This window comes from Tursiops truncatus, chromosome 1, assembly GCF_011762595.2.
Source record: "Tursiops truncatus isolate mTurTru1 chromosome 1, mTurTru1.mat.Y, whole genome shotgun sequence".
Lineage (NCBI taxonomy): Eukaryota > Metazoa > Chordata > Mammalia > Artiodactyla > Delphinidae > Tursiops > Tursiops truncatus.
In genome coordinates this window covers 121,526,801-121,547,664 of record NC_047034.1, presented here as the reverse complement: position 1 = coordinate 121,547,664, position 20,864 = coordinate 121,526,801, and positions in this window count along the sequence as shown.

Here is a 20,864-nt window from a genome sequence, read left to right as displayed (position 1 = left end):
CTATAAATAGAACTACCATATAACCCAGCAATCCCACTACTGGGCATATACCCTGAGAAAATCATAATTCAAAATGAGTCATGTACCAAAATGTTCATTGCAGCTCTATTTACAATAGCCAGGAGATGGAAACAACCTAAGTGTCCATCATTGGATGAATGGATAAAGAAGATGTGGCACATATATACAATGGAATATTACTCAGCCATAAAAAGAAATGAAATTGAGCTATTTGTAATGAGGTGGATGGACCTAGAGTCTGTCATACAGAGTAAAGTAAGTCAGAAAGAGAAAGACAAATACCGTATGATAACACATATATATGGAATTTAAGAAAAAAAAAATGTCATGAAGAACCAAGGGGTAAGACAGGAATAAAGACACAGACCTACTAGAGAACAGATTTGAGGATATGGAGCGGGGGAAGGGTAAGCTGTGACAAAGCGAGAGAGAGCCATGGACATATATACGCTACTAAACGTAAAATAGATAGCTAATGGGAAGCAGCCGCATAGCACAGGGAGATCAGCTTGGTGCTTTGTGACCACCTAGAGGGGTGGGATAGGGAGGGTGGGAGGGAGGGAGACACAAGAGGGAAGAGATATGGGAACATATGTATATGTATAACTGATTCACTTTGTTATAAAGCAGAAACTAACACACCATTGTAAAGCAATTATACTCCAATAAAGATGTAAAAAAAAGAAAGTTATCTTAAACCTTGCTATCAAAAATTTTTAGTAGCACTCAGTGAGAAATAAGATATGTACTCAAAGTCAACAGAGAAAAAGGCATTATCTGTGAAGTATCATAAGATGTTCAAGTGCTGTATGTTTATTCTGTGATTCTTTTATTTTCTTCTTTTTTTTTACATCTTTATTGGACATTCTTGTCTGGTTTTCATATCAAGGTGATGGTGGCCTCGTAGAATGAGTTTGGGAGTGTTCCTCCCTCTGCTATATTCTGGAAGAGTTTGAGAAGGATAGGCATTAGCTCTTCTCTAAATGTTTGATAGAATTCGCCTGTGAAGCCATCTGGTCCTGGGCTTTTGTTTGTTGGAAGATATTTAATCACAGTTTCAATTTCAGTGCTTGTGATTGGTCTGTTCATATTTTCTATTTCTTCCTGATTCAGTCTTGGCAAGTTGTGAATTTCTAAGAATATGTCCATTTCTTCCAGGTTATCCATTTATTGGCATAGAGTTGCTTGTAGTAATCTCTCATGATCTTTTGTATTTCTGCAGTGTCAGTTGTTACTTCTTTTTCATTTTTAATTCTATTGATTTGAGTCTTCTCCCTTTATTTCTTGATGAGTCTGGCTAATGGTTTATCAATTTTGTTTATCTTCTCAAAGAACCAGCTTTTAGTTTTATTGTTCTTTGCTATTGTTTCCTTCATTTCTTTTTCTTTTATTTCTGATCTGATTTTTATGATTTCTTTCCTTCTGCTAACTTTAGGTTTTTTTTTTTTTTCTTTGTCTAATTGCTTTAGCTGCAAGGTTAGGTTGTTTATTCGAGATGTTTCCTGTTTCTTAATGTAGGATTGTATTGCTATAAACTTCCCTCTTAGAACTGCTTTTGCTGCATCCCATAGGTTTTGGGTCGTTGTGTCTCCATTGTCATTTGTTTCTAGGTATTTTTTGATTTCCTCTTTGATTTCTTCAGTGATCACTTCACTATTAAGTAGTGGATTGTTTTGCCTCCATGTGTTTGTATTTTTTACAGATCTTTTCCTGTAATTGATTTTTCTGTCTCATAGTGTTGTGGTCGGAAAAGATACTTGATACAATTTCAATTTTCTTAAATTTACCAAGGCTTGATTTGTGACCCAAGATATGATCTCTCCTGGAGAATGTTCCATGAGCACTTGAGAAAAATATGTATTCTGTTGTTTTGGGATGGAATGTTCTACAAATATCAATTAAGTCCATCTTGTTTAATGTATCATTTAAAGCTTGTGTTTCCTTATTTATTTTCATTTTGGATGATCTGTCCATTGGTGAAAGTGGGTTGTTAAAGTCCCCTACTATGAATGTGTTACTGTCGATTTCTCCTTTTATGGCTGTTAGTATTTGCCTTATGTATTGAGGTGTTCCTATGTTGGGTGCATAAATATTTACAATTGTTATATCTTCTTCTTGGATCGATCCCTTGATCATTATGTAGTGACCTCTTTGTCTCTTCTAATAGTCTTTATTTTAAAGTCTATTTTGTCTGATATGAGAATTGCTACTCCACCTTTCTTTTGGTTTCCATTTTCATGGAATATCTTTTTCCATCCCATTACTTTCAATCTGTATGTGTCTCTAGGTCTGAAGTGGGTCTCTTGTAGACAGCATATATATAGGTCTTGTTTTTGTTTCCATTCAGCCCATCTGTGTCTTTTGGTTGGAGAATTTAATCCATTTACACTTAAGGTAATTATCGATATGTATGTTCCTATTCCCATTTTCCTAATTGTTTTGGGTTCATTATTGTAGGTATTTTCCTTTTCTTGTGTTTCTTGCCTAGATAAGTTCCTTTAGCATTTGTTGTAAAGCTGGTTTGGTGGTGCTGAACTCTCTCAGCTTCTGCTTGTCTGTAAAGGTATTAATTTCTCCATCAAATCTGAATGAGATCCTTGCTGGGTAGAGTAATCTTGGTTGTAGGTTTTTCTCCTTCATCATTTTAAATATGTCCTGCCAGTCCCTTCTGGCTTGCAGAGTTTCTGCTGAAAGATCAGTTGTTAACCTTATGGGGATTCCCTTGTGTGTTATTTGTTGTTTTTCCCTTGCTGCTTTTAATATGTTTTCTTTGTATTTAATTTTTGACAGATTGATTAATATGTGTCTTGGCGTATTTCTCCTTGGATTTATCCTGTATGGGACCCTCTGTGCTTCCTGGATTTGATTAATTATTTCCTTCCCCATATTAGGGAAGTTTTCAACTATAATCTCTCCAAATATTTTCTCAGTCCATTTCTTTTTCTCTTCTTCTTCTGGAACCCCTATAATTAGAATGTTGGTGCATTTAATGTTGTCCCAGAGGTCTCTGAGACTGTCCTCAGTTCTTTTCATTCTTTTTCTTTATTCTGCTCTGCAGTAGTTATTTCCACTATTTCATCTTCCAGGTCACTTATCCATTCTTCTGCCTCAGTTATTCTGGTACTGATCCCATCTAGAGTATTTTTAATTTCATTTATTGTGTTCATCATTGTTTGTTTCATCTTTAGTTCTTCTAGGTCCTTGTTAAATGTTTCCTGCATGTTGTCTGTTCTATTTCCAAGATTTTGGATCATCTTTACTGTCATTATTCTGAATTCTTTTTCAGGTAGACTGCCTATTTCCACTTCATTTGTTAGGTCTGGTGGGTGTCTATCTTGCTCCTTTATCTGCTGTGTGTTTTTCTGTCTTCACATTTTGCTTATCTTACTATGTTTGGGGTCTCCTTTTTGCAGGCTGCATGTTCGTAGTTCCCGTTGTTCTTGGTGTCTGTCCCCAGTGGCTAAGGTTGGTTCAGTGGGTTGTGTAGGCTTCCTGGTGGAGGGGACTAGTGCCTGTGTTCTGGTGGATGAGGCTGGATCTTGTCTTTCTGGTGGGCAGGTCCACGTCTGGTTGTGTGTTTTGGAGTGTCTGTGGACTTATTATGATTTTAGGCAGCCTCTCTGCTGATGGGTGGGGTTGTGTTCCTGTCTTGCTAATTGTTTGGCATAGGGTGTCCAACACTGTAGCTTACTGGTCGTTGAGTGAAGCTGGGTGCTGGTGTTGAGATGGAGATCTCTGGGAGATTTTTGCCGTTTGATATTATGTGGAGCTGGGAGGTGTCTTGTGGATCAGTGTCCTGAAGTTGGCTCTCCCACCTCAGAGGAACAGCACTGACTCCTGGCTGCAGCACCAAGAGCCTTTCATCCACACGGCTCAGAATAAAAGAAAGAAAAAGTAGAAAGAAAGAATTAGTAGAAGTAGAAAGAAAGAAAGAAAGAAAGAAAGAAAGAAAGAAAGAAAGAAAAGGGAGGGAGGGATGAAGGAAGGAAGGAAGGAGGGAAGGAAGGAAGAAAAGAAAGATAAAGTAAAATAAAATAAGATAAAATATAATAAAGTTATTAAAATAAAAAATAATTATTAAGAAAAACAAACAAACAAACAAAAATGGACAGAGAGAACCCTAGGACAAATGGTGGAAACAAAGCTATACAGACAAAATCTCACACAGAAGCATACACATACATACTCACAAAAAGAGGAAAAGGGGAAAAAAATCATAAATCTTTCTCTCAAAGTCCACCTCCTCAATTTGGGATGATTCGTTGTCTATTCAGGTATTCCACAGATGCAGGGTACCTCAAGTTGATTGTGGAGATTTAATCCGCTGCTTCTGAGGCTGCTGGGAGAGACTTCCCTTTCTCTTCTTTGTTCGCACAGCTCCTGGGGTTCAGCTTTGGATTTGGCCCCGCCTCTGCGTGTAGGTCGCCGGAGGGCGTCTATTCTTCACTCAGGACGGGGTTAAAGGGGCAGCCACTTCGGGGACTCTGGCTCACTCAGGCCGGGGGCAGGGAGGGGCACAGAGTGTGGGGCGGGCCTGCGGCAGCAGAGGCCAGTGTGACGTTGCACCAGCCTGAGGCGCGCCGTGCGTTCTCCCGGGGAAGTTGTCCCTGGATCCCTGTACCCTGGCCTTGGCGGGCTCCACAGGCTCCCCGGAAGGGGGATGTGGACAGTGACCTGTGCTTGCACACAGGCTTCTTGGTGGCGGCAGCAGCAGCCTTAGCGTTTCATGCACTCTCTGGGGTCCGCGCTTTTAGCCATGGCTTGCGCCCGTCTCTGGAGCTCCTTTAAGCAGCGCTCTTAATCCCCTCTCCTCGCACACCAGGAAACAAAGAGGGAAGAAAAAGTCTCTTGCCTCTTCAGCACGTCCAGACTTTTCCCTGGACTCCCTCCCGGCTAGCCGTGGTGCACTAAACCCCTGCAAGCTGTGTTCTCGCTGCCAACTCCAGTCCTCTCCCTGCGCTGTGACTGAAGCCGAAGCCTCAGCTCCCAGCCCCGCCCACCCCGGCGGGTGAGCAGACAAGCCTCTCGGGCTGGTGAGTGCCGGTCGGCACTGATCCACTGTGTGGGAATCTCTCCGCTTTGCTCTCCACACCGTGTGGCTGAGCTCTCCTCTGTGACTCCGAAGCTTTCCCCCTCCGCCACCCGCAGTCTCTGCCCTCAAAGGGGCTTTCTAGTGTGTGGAAACCTTTCCTCCTTCACAGCTCCCTCCCACTGGTGCAGGTCCCGTGCCTATTCTTTTGTCTCTGTTTTTCCTTTTTTCTTTTGCCCTACCCAGGTACGAGGGGAGTTTCTTGCCTTTTGGGAGGTCTGAGCTCTTCTGCCAGCATTCAGTAGGTGTTCTATAGGAGTTATTCCACGTGTAGATGTATTTCTGGTGTATCTGTGGGGAGGAAGCTGATGTCCACGTCTTACTCTTCTGCCATCTTCTGGTAAGTCCTATTTTGTGATTCTTAAAGAGCAAAGTATATTGGAATTCAGGAGGTCATGTTTAAAGCCCAGCCATGGTATTTTTAAAAACCTTTCCTTCTCTGCTTGGCCTTAAAATATAGACATTCTTCTGAATTCTTAACTGGGTCTCCTTTTCTACTCACTGTACAGTAGTATTATATTATACATTCAAAAGTCTTGAGTTGTGAGGAAGGATATATAAATATGTAAAGAGGCAGAATGAAAATAATATGGAGTACTGGGGTTTACGGCAAACTAGGTATGTCATTCAAACTCAATTTCAAATGATCACGTTCAGGTTTACAAAAGGCTTTCTTTGTTCAAACAAAACAAGCCTGTTGGCCACATTTGTCCCAGAGTTCAACAGTTGTTACTTTATATTCTCTTTAAGTATCTAATTCACTCCCCATTGTTCGATTGACATCTATATTTTCTAAATCTTATATAATACTAATTAATCAACACCCACAGCTATTTGTACCTAATATATATGTATTAGGTTCCATATAAGACCGTGAACATAAGAAAGGTCAAAGGGCTTCCCTGGTGGCGAAGTGGTTGAGAGTCCGCCTGTCGATGCAGGAGACGCGGGTTCGTGCCCCAGTCCGGGAAGATCCCACATGCCGCGGAGTGGCTGGGGCCGTGAGCCATGGCTGCTGGGCCTGCGCCTCCGGAGCCTGTGCTCTGCAACGGGAGAGGCTACAACGGTTAGAGGCCTGTGTACCGCAAAAAAAAAAAAAAAAAAAAAAGAAAGGTCAAGACTGATATGGGCCTTGCATTTCTGGAGCTTGAGACCTACCTCTGACAGACAATAAATAAATCAGTAAATAAATAAATGATTACAAATTAAAATATGTGTTCTGAAGGGAATGAAGATAATGAAATAATAGAGTATAATTAGACAGCACCTAATTAGAGAATATGGTAAGGAAAAGCTCTTAGACTGAGGTAAAATTTCTGTGAGTGCTTCTTTTGTGTCCCCCTCATATTACCAGGGAATGGAGCATTCCCCACCCCTTCTCATGCAGAAGGGAAGAGAAAAGTCAGGACTTTTTCTACCTTACTATGAATTCCTGTTAACCTCTAGCTTTCTCTTAAATAGGCTGAAGTGATGGGATAAATGGGGATATTGGAAAAATCTTACCTCTTAATATCTGGTAAGGATGTTTCTAGATGATAACTATAAATTTTTGGATACTTGCCAACTATTGTTCTTAAATTTGGAGATTTTATTCTGAGTTAAGAGTAAATTTATTATTTAAAACCCTACTACAGGTATTTTTACTGAGCGAGTAATATGATCTGATTTATGATTTCTAAAGATCAATTTACTCAGAGAAAAATAGTTTGCAGGAAGGATAGATTGAACCTGCAACACAAGTTAGGTGACTTTGTTGGTAATCTAGGCCTTGCTATTTAATGGGTGATCCGTGGAATACCAGGGGCAGTTCACCTGGGAACTTGTAAGAAATGATGAATCTCAGATGCTACATCAACTTACTAAAGCAGAAATATATATTTTAACAAGATCCCCAGGTAACTTGTATGCTTGTTAGAATTTGTGAAGGACATGTCTAGATGAGACATGATGGTTGCTTTGGCTAGAGTGATGAGTGTGGAAATGAGAAGAGAACAGATACAATATATATTTTTGAGAGAGAATTTTCCTATGACTTGAATATGATGAGTGAGGAAATCCAGAATGATGACTTGTTTCTAGCTTGAGAAACGTAATGGTGGCTTATGATATTTGAGAGAGGAATATACTTCGTGGAAATTAAGGACAAGAGTTCCCATTTGGTCACATCAAGTTAAAATCATCGAAAAAATATCTTAATTGCTATACCTTGACTCATGCCTACCTTCTACTGCTATTAGCCCCATTATCTTTCTGTTTCACCCTAACTCCCTGGTGAAAAAGTATGATTAGTCTGGTCAATAACAATCCTAAGTAGACCATTTCTATGGTTTCATTTTTTTTACAATTTTTATTGGAGTATAGTTGATTTACAATGTTATGTTAGTTTCAGATGTACAGCAAAGTGAATCATTTATATATATGTATATATATCCACATATATCCACTCCTTTTTATTTTAGATTCTTTTCCCATGTAGGACATTACAGAGCATTGAGTAGAGTTCCCTGTGCTATACAATAGGTTCTTATGAGTTATCTATTTTATGGTTTCACAGTTTTAAAAAATACAAAATTTTCCCAAAAGTGTCATTTAATTTATTTTTTTCCATTACTTGACAATTCTATCCTGGTAATCATAATTTAGTTAATGGTAACTCTTTCCTTTGTTGCTGATTCCATCTTCTGTGAGCTAAAATTATTGTCCAGACAAGACAAAACTGTTTCAGATCCCCATTCTAGAGTGTTAGAATTTTGAAAGGAAAATATTTTTATTATTATTCAGAAAAAGGAAATAAAAACAAAGCAAATGCAAAAGAAGTCACTTCTGTGTCTAATATAATCTTTATTTTCTTTTGTACAGCTTTCATAATCAATGGCAACTATACAAAATCAGTACTACTTCTGAAAGTGTTAGTAGGTAATTTGTGAATACCCATTGGTCGATGTGGGTAATCATCTCTGATTAGTATATATTAGATTGTACATCTTTTTTTTTTTTTTTTTTTTCGGTACACGGGCCTCTCACTGTTGTGGCCTCTCCCATTGCAGAGCACAGGCTCCGGACGCGCAGGCTCAGTGGCCATGGCTCACGGGCCCAGCCGCTCCGTGGCATGATGTGATCTTCCCAGACCAGGGCACGAACCCGTATCCCCTGCGTTGGCAGGTGGACTCTCAACCACTGCGCCACCAGAGAAGCCCAGATTGTACATCTTTTTAATTGCTATGTGTTTTCTGGCTTCCTGGTCAACAAAGAGATACTTATCTACCACCTAAAGAACAATACATCACTATTGGCAGGGCAACATCGTTGGGAATAAATCCCGAGGCAGAGCATCATAAGGATTTTGTGATTTCCATGGTGGCTAAGGGAAAATTAAAAAGTGATTCTCTAAGGTGGGCTACAAGAAGGCTACAAAATGCTATCAAATACCCCTTTCAATGTGCACTATTTTATTAATAATACTGTGCATTTAATGAGTTTCCCTCTATAGGGGTTTCTTTCCCGTTATATCTTGAGCTGCATTAAGAATAGGGATGGAAAAACTTGTTCAAACAACAAGATCAGAGCCACTTTTTTTAAAATTTATAAACAATTAAAAAGTAAAAAATACATTTTAGGCCTACTGCTAAATATTGCAACATCTAACATTTACAGGGATACTATTCATATTCTGATTTAGAGTTGAGGAAGCAAAGGTACTGAGGGACTAAATAACTTCTCCAGCTCATTCTACTAATAAGTACCAGAGCTGGAATTAAAGCCCAGGCAGTCTGGCTTCTGAACTGTATTCTTAACCTCATGCTAAAACTGCCTCAGCTGGGTTATGCAACATACACACACACACGCAAACACACACACACACACACACACACACACGCACACACACAATTCTGAACACAGAGCAGGTATAGGATCATTTCAGTGATGTCACAAAATTTTGTTCTCTATTTTTGAACTGTTCAGAATGATTTGCATGCCACATTAGTTAAATTCCCCTGATTATATGTCTCTCTATCAGTCTTTCTCCTTAGTAAGAAACATGTAAACACATATAGTTTACATGCTTTGAAATTATATAAATGAGCATCTTTAATCATGATTTAATGATTGTATATAATACTTATATAGCCATTTCCTTGAAATTTTATCTCTTGATTAGATGCAATAAAAACCTTTGCAAATATTTGCTGAATAATTTCTACTATGGTAATTTGGTGAGGCTGGGATAGAAGTCAGAAGATAATCTGACTAAATCTCCAGTAGAGTTTACAACCATTTTTTTTTTAAATTTACATTATGTTTACTATGACTCCCAAGGCACAAAGTACAGGCTGGTTTAGGGTCATGTATTTTACAGATACTAAGCAAATCCATTTCCCAAAATATCTACTAAACTTGAGGTAATGGTTTCCTCCTCCAGACCCCTTCTAAGTATACAGTGCTACTCAGTGGGGTTTCTGTTAGCATATTCGGTGGGAAAATTCTTCATTCTGTATAGCTCTCATACATATTGTAGGACATTTAGCATATATGTCCCCTGGTCGCTGTAAGCCAGTGATAACTAAAACTGCCCTCACATTTCTGAATCACCTTGATGGAGGACAACCAAAGGAATTAGGGGAAAATGAAAAATAAACATTTCTACCACTTGCCTATCCACTTTCCTCTCCTTCTCCATATATAGCAGACCAATTTGAGCACTCAATAGGAGACACTTAACAAAAGGGGAAAGAGGCCTATTATGTATAATTAAGAAAAAATGAAAAGAAGCAAATGATAATACCTCCTCTCAAGAAAGGCACTCACGATCCAGACATTCTCCATCATGATGGATGCAGCTGGTTAGAGACAGCATATTAATGACCACTTTTGCACCATGACTTGATGGCTATAGCACTGTCTTTTCCAGTAGTTTGTTTTTAAAAATGAATGCCATAGAAAGGGTGTATTGTCATGGAGCATCATCCAAAAAGTTGTGCACAACAATATCCTCACTTTTGGCCAAGGCTTCAGTCCTACCATAGTCCTCTTTGCATGCCTTTCTGCAAAGACATTGCTTTTGTCCATCACAGCTGGGTCTGGTGGTCACAGGGTGCTCTCCCCTAGGATTTGGGAGCTTAATTCTTACTAACTGATTTGCTTCATTTTAATTATACAGAGCATAGTAGCACTTTGAGCTGTAAATATTTTCAAATGTATTCTGAGAAATATAAAATTATCTCTAATTCAATGTCTGTTTAAAACCAAAACCTTAAAACATAGTCTATATCTTAATTTAATGTAAATTTAAGCATATTCAGTGTAATTCTCAATTTAACTTTCCTAACATGAAATCATCATGTCCAGAGCACTTAATGCAATTATCATCTACATAGGTTACTTTAATCATGGGCTAACATGTCAAATTTTCTTTTGTTATCTTGAATTATTATTGGAAGTTACTTAACTTTTCATTGATTGTAATCTCTAAGTAATCAGGAGCTGTGCTTTATTCTTCTTTGTGTTACCCACAGTTCCTGGCACAAGACCAGGAGAGGGAATGCTCAATATATATTTTTTATTTGAAATATTTGTGTTTTTGTTCAGCTTTCAACATGATATGCAAGATTATCTTCTGTGAAATCTCTTCACTCTCTTGCACTCATCTAAAGCCAATTGTTAAGACATCCATGTTCTATGTCAGTAAGATGTACAGCATTATGATTTACCAGTCAACTTCATTACTAGCTTTGGCACTGTCAGTTTTTTTAACGAACTACTAACAGATAAAGTAATAAGAGTAATAGAAAATACATTGCTGTAGGAGCTGTCGTTATTGAGGGCAAAAGGGAAGGGAGTTTATACATTTCCCAGAAATATTAATAATTAAAAATTCCCTCAAATTTGACTCACCTTGTAGCTGAAGCCACATCTCTGAAAAAAAAAAGTTTTTGCCATGGCTTCTACTTGAAGCTTTATTATGCAACTTAATCATAGGTGTCATGCCAACTCAAGGTGTTTAAAATGCATTTATTATGATGAGTTGATGCATGGTCATTTTTCAATTATGTTAATTAGTTAAATTACTAATAATGATAATGTGAATAAAACTTCATTTGTTTTTCCTACATAAATCGCAACCAAATCTGGAACTACTTTAGAAACTGCTTACTCAGACCAGTATCATTAATTTGCATGGCAGAGTATTTTTTGGTAACATTGCCCTATTATTTTAATTTTTAAAGAATGAAAGTGATGTCCTGAATATTGAATAAATAAAGAGCAATTTATGTTACTGGCTGTTAGGGCTTGCCTTAAGCAAAATTGTGAACATTCTAGAAAGGCCAAAAAGACATCAGTTGTCATTATGAGAACATATGCATTGGTTTTCAGGTATATCCACCAATAATTCAGGAACATCTTTGCTTGGGCTTGTCTCTGGTTCATGTGTCACATTCTCATCTAATTTGCCATATTACTATCAACGTTACTCTGTCTGTGTCATATCTGCTTAGAGTCTTTCTCTCTTAAGAAACTAACTAATATAATAAACACTAGCTAATTGTTTCACACATAAACCCATTACCCCATTCTAGGAACCATATTTATTCTTTGAGAGAAGTTTAGTAGACACCTAATCATTTGCTCTCCCTTTCCTGGTAGATTTCCAGAGTAGTGGCTAAGTGCCTGGCACACTCAATCTCCCTTCTGAAGAACGTGACCAGAAACAGGATACTTTCCACAGTGGTCAGGTTTTTAATCACCTGACTGCCACCGTGATACAACATATTAGACCAGGAATCTGCACCCTAGCAAAGACAACTGTTTCTAAGCTGTCTTCGAACTAGAAAGACAAGCTGACTAGGTCACTGGTCACTAAGGCTGATATTGGTGCTCCAGAACTGCTACTGCATCCTGTATGGCAAAGGGTACTGACTGAAGTTTCAGGGTGAGACTCTTTCTTGGGTTCTCTTTTTTCCATGTAGCTTTATAATAATCCCCCTTTATACAAGGTAGCCTCTTTATCACTATTCTACTATGCAATTGACCCCTGAACAATCAGGGGGGTTAGGGGCACCCAGCCCTTCCTTGCACAGTTGAAAATCTATGTATAACTTTATAGTCAGCCCTCCATTCAATGGTTCTGCCACCTCAATTCAACCAGCTGCAGATAGTATAGTACTGCAGTATTTATTGAAAAAAATCTGCCTGTAAGTGTACCTGCAAAGTTGAAACCCGTATTGTTCAGTGGTCACCTGTAATCTGTAAAACCTCAGCTAATAACCTTTCTCTATTGGTCCTTTCACAACTGTACAGTTTTTATAGTATTATATCTGCAAAGGCATGTAATTTCATACCAGCGCTCATGAGAGAGCCTAGCTGGATAACTCTGGTTGCCACTACTGATTTCATCTACAGCACAGGTACCCTCTAATTTATAATTCCAAAGTCCTGGTGCTTTGGATTAAGACTAGAGTTTGTTTAACTTGATATTAACTATCATCATGCACAATTACAGAAACATTGCTTCTATTGCTTTTATCATTATTTTTTTTTTCTGAATCTTTATTTGTATCAGTAACATTTAGTAAGCTCTTAAGGAATATATAATATGGTTTTTATTGCCTTTGGAAGCAGGCACTGTCCATACCTCACCCATATTCCCTTGACATTCACCGTAACTGTGTACTGGACTGTGTGAGGGCCTCCTCTGACAGCAGGTGCACTCTGCCCCTCACATGGAAGATGTGGAAGTACAGGTGACAGACAGAACACACCCTGGCGTTGCTTTCTTCCAATGATGAATGAGAGTTGGCAAATATATACACCAACTTCCTGGCCCCTCTGTTTGGGATCATTTCTAACTCATGTGGGGTATGTTATATATAGTCTGCCAGATGTTCCCAGTGGGACTGAGCCCTAGCTGCTGAAAGTTGTATCTCACTCATTAATATCCTATATTGGCTTTCTTATCTTTCTTCTTTCCCCACTACTCTACTGATACTTTCTGGAATTGCCTCAAATATTTGTCTCAGAGTGTTTCTGGGGAACGCAGCTGAAAATACTCTGTTCCCTTTCAATGCCGTTTTATAGTTGGAACTTAGGCAAAGCTCTCATGTATAAAATGTATGACATTTCCTTATTTTAAGAGTAATATGTAAATCTCCATATAGTCTGAAATGAAGAGATGTAGCTGGCAAATCATAGAATATCACATGTAAGCAAATATCTTTCATCACTAGTTTTATTAAAGTATAAAAACATGCAAACAAACATCTTAACACTTGCTCTTCTATTCTTTCCTAAAGTTAAACTAGAACATGAAATTTCTAATTTAGGTTATCATCTAGAGAAGGGACATGCTTACAGGATAACTGACTTTGCTATGCCACTCTTACTGTCTCAGTTACCTTATAGGATATAGTTCCAAAGTCCTAGAACTTTTTATAGAGAATATGTAAACTTCAAAATGACAAGTTTCTTTGTCTTATATAAATATATATATATAAAGAACTTATGAATCTTGAATAGTTTATAATGATCTCAAAACTGTGCTGAAGTCCATGGTTATGTATTTAGTTGAAATAATTTGTAGCAATAAATTTTAACAACTTTATTGAGGAATGTGTCATATATAATAAGTTGCACCTCTTTAAATTGTACAATTGATAAGTCTTGACATTGGTTTATAGCCATGAAACCAGGACTACAAGTAAGAAAATTAACATATTTATCACTACCAAATTTCTTTCTGCCCCTGTATCATCTCTCTCTCCCGCTCTCCCATATGCAGGCAAACACTGATCTGCTTTCTGACACTGGAGGTTATTAAGAATCTTCCAGAATTTTACATAACTAAAATTGCACACTTCATTTCTGGCTTCTTTTACTTGAAATGATTATATATTAAGATTCTTCCACTTTGTAGCTTGTAGTTCATTATTTTTTTTATTGCTGAGTAGTATAACATCATATGGATATACCAGTTTTTTTATTCATTCACTTGTTGGCTTTTAGGTTGTTATCAGTCTTTTGGATGTTATAAGTAAGCTTTATGTGAACAGTCATCCACAAGTCTTCTCTATGAACATATGCTCTTATTTATATTGAGTAAAAGCTAGGAGAGGAATGGTTAGATTTCATGTTAGTTGTATGCTTTTCAGGTGTATTTATTTAAGAAACTGTTTTCCGAAGTAATTGTGCCATTTTGTATCCTTAACATGAATGTAGAACAATTCTAGTTCTTCTGTATCCTCATTAACATGTTGCCAGGCCAGTCCTTATATATGCATGTATGTATGTACATATGCGTATATTTATTATTTTAGCATAAGAGGTACATAGTGGAGTCTCACTGTAGTTATAATTTTCATTTAACAAATAACTAATTGTGTTGGTTATCTTTTCCTGAGATCATTTGATGTCTATATGTCATCTAACTATCTATCTATCTAATCTAGCTGTATTTTTGTTGTTGCTGTTGAAGTGTCTGTTCAAATCTTTTACCCATTTAAAAAAATTAGGTTGTTTCTTTCCTGATTATTGAGTTTTGAGGATTTTTTATATAGTCTACGTAACAGTCTTTTTTTAGCATATATTTCTCCCAGTGGCTCCTCTTTTCATTATTCTGATATTTTCTTTGGAAGAGCAGACGTTTTTAATTTGATGAAGCCAAAGTTAAAATATTTTTTCTATTACAGATTATACTTTGTTATCATATTTTAAAATTCGTAGCTAACTCAACATCCCAAATGTTCTCCCATATTTACTCTAAAATTTTTATAGTTCTCAATTTTATATTAAGGTCTGTGAACCTTTTAATATATTTGTGTATGGTACAATGTATGTAACTCTTTTTTTTTTTTGCATATCCAGTTGTTTCTATACCATTGAAAAGACTGTCATTTCTCCATTGAATTGCCTTTGCACCTTTGTCAAAAATAAGTTGTTTATATATGCCAAACCTATTCCTGAACTCTTTATACAATTCTCTTAATGTAATTGTGTATCTTAATGACAACACTACACGGTCTTGATTCTAATATGTTTTTAAAACCTTAAAATAGGTTTATTTTGATTTTCCAAAATTGTTTTTCATATTTCCATATGATTTTCTGGAACAGTTTTCAATTTCTACAAAAGAAAGCCTGCTCAATTTTAGACTGGAACTTCATTAAATTTATAGATCTATTTGGAGAGAATTTGCATCTTAATGATATTGGGTCTTCTAACTTATGACTAAGGTATATCTCCCCTTAGGTACATTTTTCAGCAATATTTTCTAGTAGTTATTGTATAAATATTTTACATTTTTCTTTTATCCCTAGATATTTCATATTTCTGGTGCTATTTTAAATAGTATTTTTAAATTTTATTTTCTGATTACTTTTTCTGATGTTGTTAGTAAGTGCAAATGTAACTAACTTTTTGTATCGATCTTCTCTCTTGGGGCCTTGTTAAACTTACTTAACTGTCGTAGTTTACTTTTTTTTTTAAAGATTCCATCAGATTTTCTACAGAGATGATCATGTTGTCTGCAAATAAAGAGTTTTACTTCTGTTTCAGTCTTGATATCTTTCTTTCTCTTTCTCTCTCTCTTTATTTTTCTTTCTATTACCTTATTGCATTGGCTAGGAGCTCTAATACAATGTTAAATAGAAGTACTGCAAATAGATAATTTTGTTACTGACGTTAGGTAGAACGCATTTGGGCTTTCCCTATTAAGATGTTACATGTAGGGTTTTCATATATTCTCTTTACTGAGTTGAAGACGTTTCTCTTCGCTGTAGTTTTTGTATAATGTCTGACTGCTTTTGGTATCAGGATAACTCTAGCTTAGTAAAAATAGTTAGAAAGTCTTATCTCCTTTTCAGTTTTTTGTAAGAGTTCATGCCAAATTGATATTATTTCCTCCTTAAATTGGTAAAATTACCAGTGAACCCATTTGGGCTTGCCTTTTGTTTTTATTGTTGGAAGGTTTTTTATTACAAATGCAATTTCTGTAACAGATAAAAAGATACTTATAGGCTGTTTCTGAATGAGCTTTTGTTTTTGAGGAAGAATTCGTCATTTCATCTAAGCTGTCAAACTTATTAGCATATGGTTTTTCATGATGGGTTCTTATTATCACTTTAATATCTGTAGAATCTCTAGTGAAGTCTCTCTTTTTCATGATCAGTTTGACTAGGAGTTTATTAATTTAATGATCTACCGAAAGACACAACTTTGCATTTCACTGGTTTTCTATATTCGTTTTATTTTCATCTATTTCCTTTATTTCTGCTCTGACCTTTATATGTTTCTATATTCTGTTTACTTTGGGTATTTACAAAATAGCTTCTATGATTTTCCCTAAGTTTTTAAACAGATAGAATACAATTATAATTCTTATAATGTTTGCTTACTCTAGCACGTGTATTAGTTCTAGGGTGGCTTTTTCTTACTCTTTGCATGCTTGGTAACTGTGCATGTTCTTTGTTGGCTGTTGGATATTTTTGAATTTCTATAAATACTTTTGAGCTTTCTTCTGGGACTCAGAATAACTTGAAATAGCTTGAAAATAGTTTTGCCCTTTCAAATTTGGCTTCTAAGAATTTTTAAGAATGCCCAGAGCTGTGCTCAGTTTAAGGCTAATTACTCCTCATCACTGAATTTACCCTCTGTATACTCTACCAAATGCCTTATGTATTGTGAAGTTTTCTCTGCAGTAATTTGGAATAAAATGGAGCTCACGACATTTGTTTACTATCTCTCGGGGATCACTAAACTTCATTTTCTGATATCTGGAGTCTTACAAAAAAGTGTTTTTTGTTTTTTGTGTGTGTGTTTTTTTGCGGTATGCGGGCCTCTCACTGCTGTGGCCTCTCCCGTTGCAGCACAGGCTCCGGACGCGCAGGCTCAGTGGCCATGGCTCACGGGCCCAGCCGCTCCGCGACATGTGGGATCTTCGTGGACCGGGGCACGAACCCATGTCCCCGGCATCGGCAGGCGAACTCTCAACCACTGCGCCGCAAGGGAAGCCCCAAAAAAGTGTTTTATATATTCTATCTGATATCGGTTTATTTTAGTATGTAGAGAAAATCTAGTCATTTTTATTCCATCTTGGCCAGAAATGGAAATCTGTTGGCATAATATTTTAAATGTTCAGTTACTCAGAAAATGTGATAACTAAATATTACATTTAACATCCAAGGCTCTTTAAACTTATATATATATATGTATATATCTATCTCTGTAGGCAAATCTCATTCACGCTTCACAATATTGTTTATAAAAAGTCTCTATTTCAAGTAACATTTAATATCATTAGTGCTTAAAAGTTTTAAATATGAAGAGTCCCAGAATGCATATAGAAATAAGGTTACATATACTGGCTGAAGGTGTTTGTTCAATAAGCACACACAAAAAATCACTAAATTGTCTTATGGTGATTTAAGTAATCAGTTATTTAATTAAATGAATATATGTATAAGTGTATACATATGTGCCACAGAGGGACAGGCCACTGGTTGGGAATCATTGCTCTAAAGGTTTTCTGTAAAGCACAGATGGAGTTAATATAAGCTACTGAGAGAAATAGAGCACTTTTTACTTATTTCCAAACAAAGATAATTTGTTAAACAAAAAGTTTTAAGTGAAGTTATATTCTGCATGTAACTAAGGTATTGTTATTCCTTTCTGTCACTGTAAAAAAATTATCTTTAATAGCTCCTATTTTTCTTTTCCTTTTTACTTTGTATTTTTTGGGTTGGAGTTTCAGAAGCACAGCCAACAATTAAGGAAATATAGAAAATAAAAGTGTCTGGAATTGTGAATCATTTTCTATTAATACCAGTATAATCCTATAACAGAAATAGTATTAATATATGTTATATACGTATTAAGACATTCATTCACTGACCAAAAAGAAATAGAAATTTGCATTTTATAGTTTTGACAATTCATTTGTATTTAGTCCAAATCTTTGTTAAACTTTCTTTTATAAAAGCAAGGACTGTTTTTTTCTGATTATTAGTTTTTTAATACATGCAGAGGAGTTTTACTAGTAAGGGCTTTCTTTTCAACTTCTTCTACTGGACGTATAGTATGAATACTTTATTAGTTGTCAACAGATTGGCTTGTAGACATGTGCCTATGTTTCCTGTTTAAAACATTATGTCTCCCAGAAATGTATTTGCTAGCTAGAGGCAGTTTGACATGTGCACATCTCTTGATGCTGTAGACAGGTAAAATGTGACATCACAAGAGCAGAATATGAGAATGAGCATTCTAAGGCAAATATCACATATCTCTCATTTCTAGTAACAAATAATGTCAACAAGAAGCTCAATTATTTTGCTCAAATTGAAAAATACAAAGTGAATAAATACTTTAAAAAAGAGCCTTATTTATGGAAATAATATTGCCTGTAGCTGAAAACTTGAAGGTACGTGTCAGATTTTGACAGCATATTTTCCAATACACCTCTTCAAACGTAAAATCTAATCATATTCACCCTTTCCCATGCCATTTAATCCCCCTCCTTGATATATCCTGCTTCCCCAAATGCTATAATGAAAACCAGAGTTCATGGCAAAACTCAAGCCTCTCTGAGCTCCCTTATCTCTCATTAGTTGAACTCAGCTTTGTAAAATTTTATTCCTTCAGCACTCTCCTGTGGCCTAAGTGAAATTCAGACATCTATTGATATAAAAAAGTAAAGGGAATAGCAGGGTAATTTCCTCCCAAAAGAAATATAGTGCAGTTTAATAATATATAGGGAACATGTGGCCAGGTCAGCCAGTTATTTATCCTTTTGGCTAGGCTATTTTATTTAGAAGTCAGTAGAAATAAAACAAGAGCATTCCATATAGAATGATTCAGTTATCATTTACTAGTTTTTGTGTTAAAAAAAAAACTGAAGGACTTCCCTTGTGGCGCAGTGGTTGAGGGTCAGCCTGCCGGTGGGGGGTACGCGGGTTCGTGCCCCAGTCGGGAGGATCCCATGTGCCGCGGGGCGGCTGCACCCGTGTGCCATGGCCTCTGGGCCTGCGCTTCCGGAGCCTGTGCTCTGCAGCGGGAGAGGCCACAGCAGTGAGATGCCCGCGAACCGCAAAAAAAAAAAAAAAAATTGAAGAAAATTATTTTCCATTTTTCTGATTTGATTTGCATCTGCTTGAAATTCACCTGATAGAGATTAGGAATAAAATGGAAAATATTTAGAAAAGTACCAAAGTCAGTTTCCACATGGAATAATGTAACATAATTTTTAATACTTAAACTTCTCCAGAAATAGAATAGGCTGCCTAGTAAGTCAGTGAATAAACTGCCAAAAGGAATTTTTAAAGCATTGTCCTGAATACTGTAGAAAGAAAGACTTTTGTCTTTGGAAATCTCTGCCGTCTCATAAAACTTTTTCTTCTGGAATCTAACATCACATTCTTTTCTGAATATTATATGGGTATATTTCTTAATTTCCTTACTGAGATATAACCAGAGAGTTGTTCACATAATTTACTCATTCTTTTCATCACAGAGCCTTATTCATACCAGACTCTCAATAAATATATTTAATTTAGTAATAATAATATTAGTGTATACAATTTATCAGAAAATATCTTGTATACTTAGCATTGATTATTTTGTTGAATATTTATGAAAATCTTAGAAGGCAAGTACTATTATTTTCATCAAAGAAAATAACCATTAGGGATTTTAAATGAAACCAAGTATGAATAAATATATAAATTAGTTAGTAAATAAACATATGGATAAATGAATATATGAATGTGAAGTTGGACTAGATTATATAGGAAATATATTCTTTGTATGTACGTAAGAGATTTATGTTCTATGTCTATTAATATAAGAGCTATATATTAAGGTTTAATGAAATAATTATATATATTATCATCACCACTCCTGTAATTTCTCATTTTAGCATCTTTTGCATTGCTTATCACAGATGTATACATTAATAATTTCATCTTTGTTGCTATAAATATGAAGGAGAGGGGAGAGTGCAGAGATAAATTATGTAGAAATTAATACAACATCTACATATTCACGTTTACCAACAGATTTTGGCTTTGCTCCCAATTAAATTCCTTTCAGTAAACATTTAATGGGCCTCTGCAAGGTATTGAATAATACAATGAAACATTCTTATTACTTAGAGTTGTAGGCTGTAGACTCATTGAAACAGTCTCTCTTGGAGTTATATGTGACATCAAATAGCCCTGCTGATTTGTTTTTTTATTGGATTACTAGTAGCTGAGTATTATTAAACAGCAAGAAAATGGATCTTTACTGAAGACCAGTGTGATACCCTTTGACATAATGGAAAATAATGTAACCTTATAGTAATGTTGATCTACCCTACGTAAGGAGGACTTTAGATATTTTTATTTTTCCTGTGTTATTAAGCATGTTATATTATAATTTTATAGTTGGAGGATAAATTACGTATGATTTTTGAAGGTTGTATTTTTCATCTTCAAGTGTCTTTATTGCTTTTTCCTATCTCAGAAGGAACTAGAAGATTATTTGAAAGAAAATAAAATATTTAGAGACATCAGTTACAATTCAGTGGAAGCATAAGCAGGAAGGAGACTGAGACTTGTCAGAAAATTGATTTTTTATTAAACAAATAACAATATATTATCACTAAGATCAAAGAGTATTGGTTCTGATTATCAGTCAGAGCTGTCACAATCTAAAATGAAGCCATAAATTGAGACCTCTGCCACTTTATAACAAACATTTATTTTCACTCCCATTGGTATTTTAGAACTAT